The sequence below is a fragment of the Macrobrachium rosenbergii genome, chromosome 53 (genome assembly GCF_040412425.1).
Source record: "Macrobrachium rosenbergii isolate ZJJX-2024 chromosome 53, ASM4041242v1, whole genome shotgun sequence".
Taxonomy (NCBI): domain Eukaryota; kingdom Metazoa; phylum Arthropoda; class Malacostraca; order Decapoda; family Palaemonidae; genus Macrobrachium; species Macrobrachium rosenbergii.
The window spans coordinates 21657824-21665323 of NC_089793.1; the positions used below are offsets into that span (position 1 = coordinate 21657824).

Sequence of the window (7500 nt, forward strand, 5' to 3'; positions counted from 1 at the left end):
CACATCAGGCTTTCTTATCCTTTTTACAGATTAGTTCTGTCATGTACAGTTGTGAAACTACAAGACATTTTAAATTGCATCATGACTATATATACTGGTATTAGATATATAGATTAGAGAGAAGATATATATATATATATATATATATATATATATATATATATATATATATATATATATATATATATATATATATATATATTATATAAAAAAAATTAGAGAGAGAGAGAGAGAGAGAGAGAGAGAGAGAGAGAGAGAGAGAGAGAGAGAGAGAGAAGAGTCGAAATGCCTCCTCACCTGTCAGTCACCAGTAAATAATTTAGATTTTATCAAGTATTGTAAAAATACGTTTACGCTTCTCCGTATCTATTGCACTGGTGCGAATGCTGAAGCCGTAGATATAACATCGCATTCAAGTTGATGTGGACCTGTCCACTTTCATTAATTAATACAACATGCCTCTGCATGGGAATATTATTTTTAAGTCTTGACCCTTGTTTACATATATCATATACGGGGGAAACTCTTGGTAAAATTAATGTTAATTGGCAATTAAACACTCGGCATTAATATGAGTGGGCACCCCTTTTAGTTTCCCCTAATATATTTCATTAAATAAAAAAAAAATAAAAGTCAAGATTAGAAATGGATTAATCACGAATTGTTCGTTTAAACAACATTTTCCTGACTTGAAACATTAAAATGCGCTAAAGGAGATTGTCAAAGCGCCTCTAATGAAATTTATTTCCTTTTCTGTCGGATAACGGCAGGGATGACAAGAATCCCTCTCAGATGCAGAAATTTCCCAGCTTCCGAAAGATGTCACGTCTGGTATCTGCTTTATATAAGTTTAGAATTATACACATACATACATATATATATATATACATGTTACATACATATATAAATATATATATATATATATATATAATATATATATATATATATATATAATATAGTTATATATATATATATATATATATATATATATATATAGTTATATATATATATATATATATATATATATATATATATATATATATATATATATATATATATATATATATATATATATATATATATTATGTGTGTGTGTGTGTGTGTGTGCATATATATATATATTTATTTATATAGCTATAGAATTTATATATATATATATATATATATATATATATATATATATATATATATATATAGATATATATATATATATACAGTATATGTATATATATATTAATGTTCAATGTTAGTTGTAAACGTTTTGTTGATCATATAACAGCAATTAAACTAGATTTCAGCTGTAATGAACCGATATTGCCATTCGACACGCACATGATATAATGAAATTGCTTTCAGATGTAATAATTGTTGGTAATAATCTAAGATAAAGGAAGTGAGTGGAAAACAATATGGTTCTGGAGAAGTTAAATTGCAAAGTGTTCTTAGATAGCTAATGGTACTGGGGAGAGGGTATGGGGAGGGCATCACTGACCTTCAAGGTTTCAATATGGTAAGTTTCAAGACCATTAAAGAGCATAAAATTTTGTCTGTGGCGTTGGCATATGACCTTGAAAACCACATCATGATGTTGCTGTAGAAAACTTATTATCGAACACCAAATTATCTTCTTAGTTTCATACACCGTAGGGGGATAGTGTCGTCAGTCCACCTCATGCGGGGCACTGAGGCGTTACTTAAGGTTCTTTGCAGCGTGCCCTCGGGCCCTAGCTGCAATCCCTTTCGTTCCTTTTACTGTACCTCCTTACATATTCTCTTTCTTCCATCTGACTTTCCACCCTTTCTTAACAATTGATTCATAGTGCAACTGCGAGGTTTTCCTCCTGTTACACCTTTCAAACCTTTTGCTATCAGTTTCCGGTTCAGCGCTGAATGACCTCATAGGTCCCAGTGCTTGGCCTATGGCCTAAATTCTATATTCAGTTCAATTCAAAATTCAGGGAATAGGATCGCAGTGTGTGTTTGTGGGGTATGAGTGGGTAACAAGAAGTATACAAAGAAAAAAGCGTGGGATGATGAAGGCATAAAATTTTTGAATGAAATTGGTTGGTGACATTCTGGTAAGCAGGTAACAGATGCTAAATCAAGATGCACGAGTAAAGTCGCTAATGGAAGTAGTGTTTTGTAATGAAGCCGTTAAGAGGTAAATACAATGGTGTCCTGTTTAGAATTGTGATATACAAGTGTTCCTAATAAGGACTGCCGGCGTGTGTTAATGACTTGTTGTTCTTAATCTCAGCAAAGTTTCGGAATGCAGGTTTAAAAGAATAACAACTAAAAAATGCGCCGATTTCGTCGGCGCAATAGAGCTGCGGCCCGGTGGTGTCCTGTGTTGTTGGCGCCTTTAGCGCTGCCAGGTGCAAGATCATGGCTGACTTTCATGACTAACCTTAACCATAAATAAAATAAAAACTACTGAGGCTAGAGGGCTGCAATTTGTTATGTCTGATGATTGGAGGATGGATGATCAACATACCAATTTGTAGCCCTCTAGCCTCAGTAGTTTTTAAGATCTGAGGCGGACAGAAAAAGTGCGGGCAGACAAATTGCCATCTCAGTATTTTTTTCTACAGAAAACTAATAACTCAAGCTAACCCTCAGAGAAGAAGTTTTGTATCACCTTAAAATCAAGTTAAAGTTACTGCTAACACATGAATTGTAGTTACGAGGAAAGATGCTTCCCTCGGCATTTGCAATGGAAATTCCCGTCTAACGCCACCATCTGTTATTGGTTAGTTCCTTGTGATACATACAAACAATTTCTATGCTGATCATGTATACTCCAGGACGTTTCAAAGCTGAGGTAGCATGATTCATCATGAGCCACGAGATGTTTATATATAATCCTTTCAAGTAATGAGTTCCTCTGTAAGTGGATAGGTTATATATTTTTTTTTTTTACCAAAAAGGTCTTGATTTACCTAGAATACTTTTGTATGGGTTTTAGAATCACCTTGGCTCGAGTGTAGGTGTTAGAATGAATAATGAAAGTAAATAAAAATAGCGATAAAACTGATGCTCATTGTACCAGTTAAAATTGCCTGTTTGCCAATGAATTGTGTTTCTACAAATAATACAGGCTAGGTTGCTATTGCGTTCGCGTGAATCATCTTGTTAGAATATCTTTTTTGACAGTATTATATAAAGGATTTTTTTTTCCAGAAAGCACCAGTATTGAATGTGATTTATGTGGGTCAAGGGGCAGGATAGAATAAAAACGTAACTACACCAGCGTCCACTCAACGCGGCCAAAACCTGAACTGTCCTATCGTGTAGCTACACTGTATATCGAAGGAAGGAAGTGCATGCATCGAAAATCTATTAAATCCACCTGTTGTAGACAGCGAATTACAGTAAATGCATACGGATTGCTCTAGCGTTTGTCCTCACGGCGATAATGATGCATTTGAATCACGTCTTATCGTTTATTCACTGGATGCTGCAGTTAAGGGTGCTTCTTACAGACAAGGAGAAATGACTTAGTTCGCAATAAAAATTCTTGTACTTGGCCAGACTGTCATGTGACTTCTAGTGAAGAATAAATGTCTTCAAACTATTTCTCTGTAACTGATCTACTTACAGAAAGAACAATGCTAGTTTTGATTCCAGTAGATGGTAATTAGGGATTTAAATGGCCGTTGACTACATTTGCTTAATACACTGTATAACGTTTGAAAGAGAACTTGCCTTTAATTTTGTAAAGTTATGTATCATTCCAGCTTGTCCCTTAAAACCAAAATCATAAACTGATAGTCTGAGTAGAAACGGCACTGAGAAAAAATGTACGTTTGATTAAAAAATAAATTATGAAAAGAAAAACTGACTTCTTCAGTGATGATTATTATACTGGCTTACCTATAACATAAAAAATGTGGGTAATATCGGACAAGGTACAGCAACTCCCGAGTTGAGAGCGTTCCGTTCCGCTCTGAACTTCGGACTAAGGCACGATCTAAGGTATGTATATTCATTTTGGATGCAGCTATAGAAGCCAGTGGCGAGAGAGCTTGGTCCCGAGTTGGACGACGGCAATTCCAAACTTAAAAGTTTATTTCCCGTTAACTATCGTTGTTACACATAAAAATTAAAGGTTTACACATTGCATTTTATATACTAAAATTGCCTTGCGACATTGAAAGGTGTTAGTGTTGCTGTGTTCCTTAAGTTTTTGAAGAGGGTATGTAGGTCTTTGCCCGTCCTGAAAAAGCACTAGGGAACCTCAAGTTTTTGGAAATACTTTTACGTCATCCGAACCCAGAAGGGTTAATGGCCAAAATTTTATTGTGACCCCCCACAGTTAAGTAATCATCACGTGCATAATTACTGCTAAGGTGAAGAAGAGGTATGACTGGATTCAGCAGAACGTGTTTAAATATTGCAGCTCTCTCGGAAACCGAACCCGGAGCTTGTCGGTGGCGGACAAGTGTTTTAAAGTCACTGTATTATATTTACTCGTGCACACCCGTGAATTCGGGCACATTTCCTTCGATAGAAATTTATGCGTTCTCTTGAAATGATAAATCAACATCACCATTCTCTGTTGGTCGCTTGAGTCCTTAAGGTCCACGCAAGGCCTGTTATTCCCTGTAATTGACGGTTTACTGTACTGGCATAAGGCCGACTTAATCTAAACCAGCCAGCACTACCTCCCGTCGTTAGGCCATAAAGTTTTGTAGTCCCGAACCATCTGCTCTCGGCTGAACAAGACCCATCGGGTGTCCACTACAATAGGAGAGCCTTCCGAAGCCATAATCCCAACTTTGCATCGGCAATTCCTCCGTTTTGTGGCCAGTAAAATCAGATCCAACAGATAGGAGGAATGGTGGTTGTTGTTGGTGCTGCCGTTGATGGCCATCTTCCCTTCTCTATTGTCTTCCCTGCTAACGAAGCGAGGTGCTGATAAAGGAAGCTGTCGATGGGATTCGCGTCGGCCTCTCTCTCTCTCTCTCTCTCTCTCTCTCTCTCTCTCTCTCTCTCTCTCTCTCTCTGTGTGTGTGTGTGTGCAGAACAACAACGGCTAGATTAGGGCATGTCGTCCAGAATGTATTTGCCAAAGGAAGTTGGGCCTCTCATCCTTTCTTGTTTTCGTAATTTATTCTTTACAAAATTGTTATGAATCCATAAAAAGGAATGGTTAGGAATAGAATGTTCCAATTGGTAATTTGAAAATCTGCCTTTAGAAGTATTTTTTTGGGGCGTTAGATCGGCGTAAAGAATAAAAAGGAACGATTACGAATAGGATGTTCCAAAGATAACGGAAAAATCTGCCTTCAGACTTTTTTTTTGGTTTAGATCGGCAAGAATGAAAAGGATTAGGAATAAAATGTTTTAAATGAGAAAATCTGCATTCAGAATTATTATTATTTTTTTTAGATCGGCAAGAATAAATAGGAAAGACTAAGAATAGAATGTCCTAAATGATAGTGGAAAAATCTGCCTTCAGAAGTTTTTTTTTATCTCTTTGGTTTAGATCGGCAAGAAATTAAAATAGTTTATGTTGTCAGTTGCCCGTAAAGTTGCTAGCGATTGCCGAACTTTATTCGGCATTTAAACAACTGGCGGCGCTACTAGGAGTTTATAGCCTCGAAAATCACATGTTATCTCTATCTCTCTCTCTCTCTCTCTCTCTCTCTCTCTCTCTCTCTCTCTCTCTCTCTCTCTCTCTCTCTCTCCTAAGTTCTTACAACTCGTTTAATGTTGCCAGCGAATGATACATATTTATAGATCTATGACGAGAAATATTACCACCCAAAAATAATGATATAGCTTCAAAGTTTTTTTTTTTATCATCCTAGCCCCCGCTTCCTCTCTGAGGGCTCGGCTCTCCCTCCCCCTGATGTCATTAGTATTCTATCAGACGGTTATGTAAACGGCGAAAATTATTTTCCAATGATCATAATTGGTGCCCTTTTGAGGATGGAAGGTTGATAGCGGTCTGGAAGAGTCAGCCACACACACACACACACACACACACACACACACACACACACACACACACACACACACACACACAGACATATATATATATATATATATATATATATATATATATAATATACATATATCAGTTTACACACACACATATATAGACTATACATATATGTACATATATATATATATATATATATATATATATATATATATATATATATATATATATATATATATATATATATATATATATATATATGTGTGTGTGTGTGTGTGTGTGTGTGTATGTGTATGTATATATATATGAATATATATATATATATATATATATATATATATATATATATATATGTATTATTTATACACTATATATATATATATAGCTATGTATATATATATATAAGGTGATACTTATAAAATATATATATAGATAAATATATATATACATATACATATATATGTATATATACATATATACAGGTATATGATATATATAAAATTATATATATACATATTAAAAAAAATTATATATACATATACATATGTATATATACATACATACAGTATATATATGTATATATATACCTCAGCAGTAAGTCACGCGACAGATATATGCGCAGATAACCACAAGAAAGGTGAAAATCGAGTACAGGTACCGAGCGCTTTGGTGTATTCCGTACACTTCTTGGAGGTACAAACTAAATCAATACAAACAAAAAAAAAAAAAAAAAAGGAAACTTCATAAAACAGATCGAAGCCATCAACAAGCCAAAAATCATTACTGCATATGAGCAGTAGTTTGTAAAATAGATTGTTGTCATTACCGTTTGATGAGCAAGAATACTTCCCAAGCGATCGCTCAAAGGTGCCATTGTACTTCCTTACAATTTTATGAACAAGGTCACTATCTAATTTAAAAGGACTTGAGCTAAGTTTCAAAAATTGATTACGAAAATACTCAATAAAAACAGATTCAGATGTATTTCTTTTCAACAGTATTATAACAGAAAGTCATATCTAGTGAGTCTGTATTTATTTATTTTACTTTGTAGCCCGAAGAAGTGTGCATAATACACGAAAGCGCTGGGTACCTGGTCTTTATTATTCATCTTTCCAGTTATTTAGTGCTTTTTCTGTATTTGGTTTTAGGATCATACTTAATTGCTCTGTTAATTCATCTGCCCTTCCTGGATAAATGTACACATACACCTTTCAGTCTCTCTTTTCCCTTTTCTTTCCACTGCAGTGCACATACAGCTGAGGTGTTCCGCCTCTCTAGCACTCCCATTTACGTGGAAGTAGGGCTTTTTTAGTTTTCTGTAAAAGAAAACTATTGTGCCGGCTTTGTCTGTCCGTCCGCACTTTTTCTGTCCGCCCTCAGATCTTAAAAAACTACTGAGGCTAGAGGGCTGCAAATTGTTATGTTGATCATCCACCAGCCAGTCATCAAGCATACCAAATTGCAGCTCTCTAGCCTTAGCAGTTTTTATTTTATTTGAGGTTAAAGTGAGCCATAGTCGTGCTTCTAGGCAGCGGTATAGGACAGAAGTG

The 7500-nt window shown here is 35.1% G+C and overlaps 1 long non-coding RNA gene across 2 annotated transcripts in view; it reads left to right on the forward strand.

The window, feature by feature from the left end:
- Positions 1–3864, forward strand: part of LOC136834087 (uncharacterized) — a 9978-nt gene extending 6114 nt beyond the window's left edge. Inside the window, exon 3 of one of the 2 annotated variants that reach the window (XR_010851658.1) lies at positions 3181–3863. This is a non-coding gene — a long non-coding RNA (uncharacterized lncRNA). Of the gene's footprint in view, positions 1–3180 lie in introns of both variants that reach the window. The other variant, XR_010851659.1, reaches the window with a different exon arrangement.
- Positions 3865–7500: the final 3636 nt, after the last annotated feature.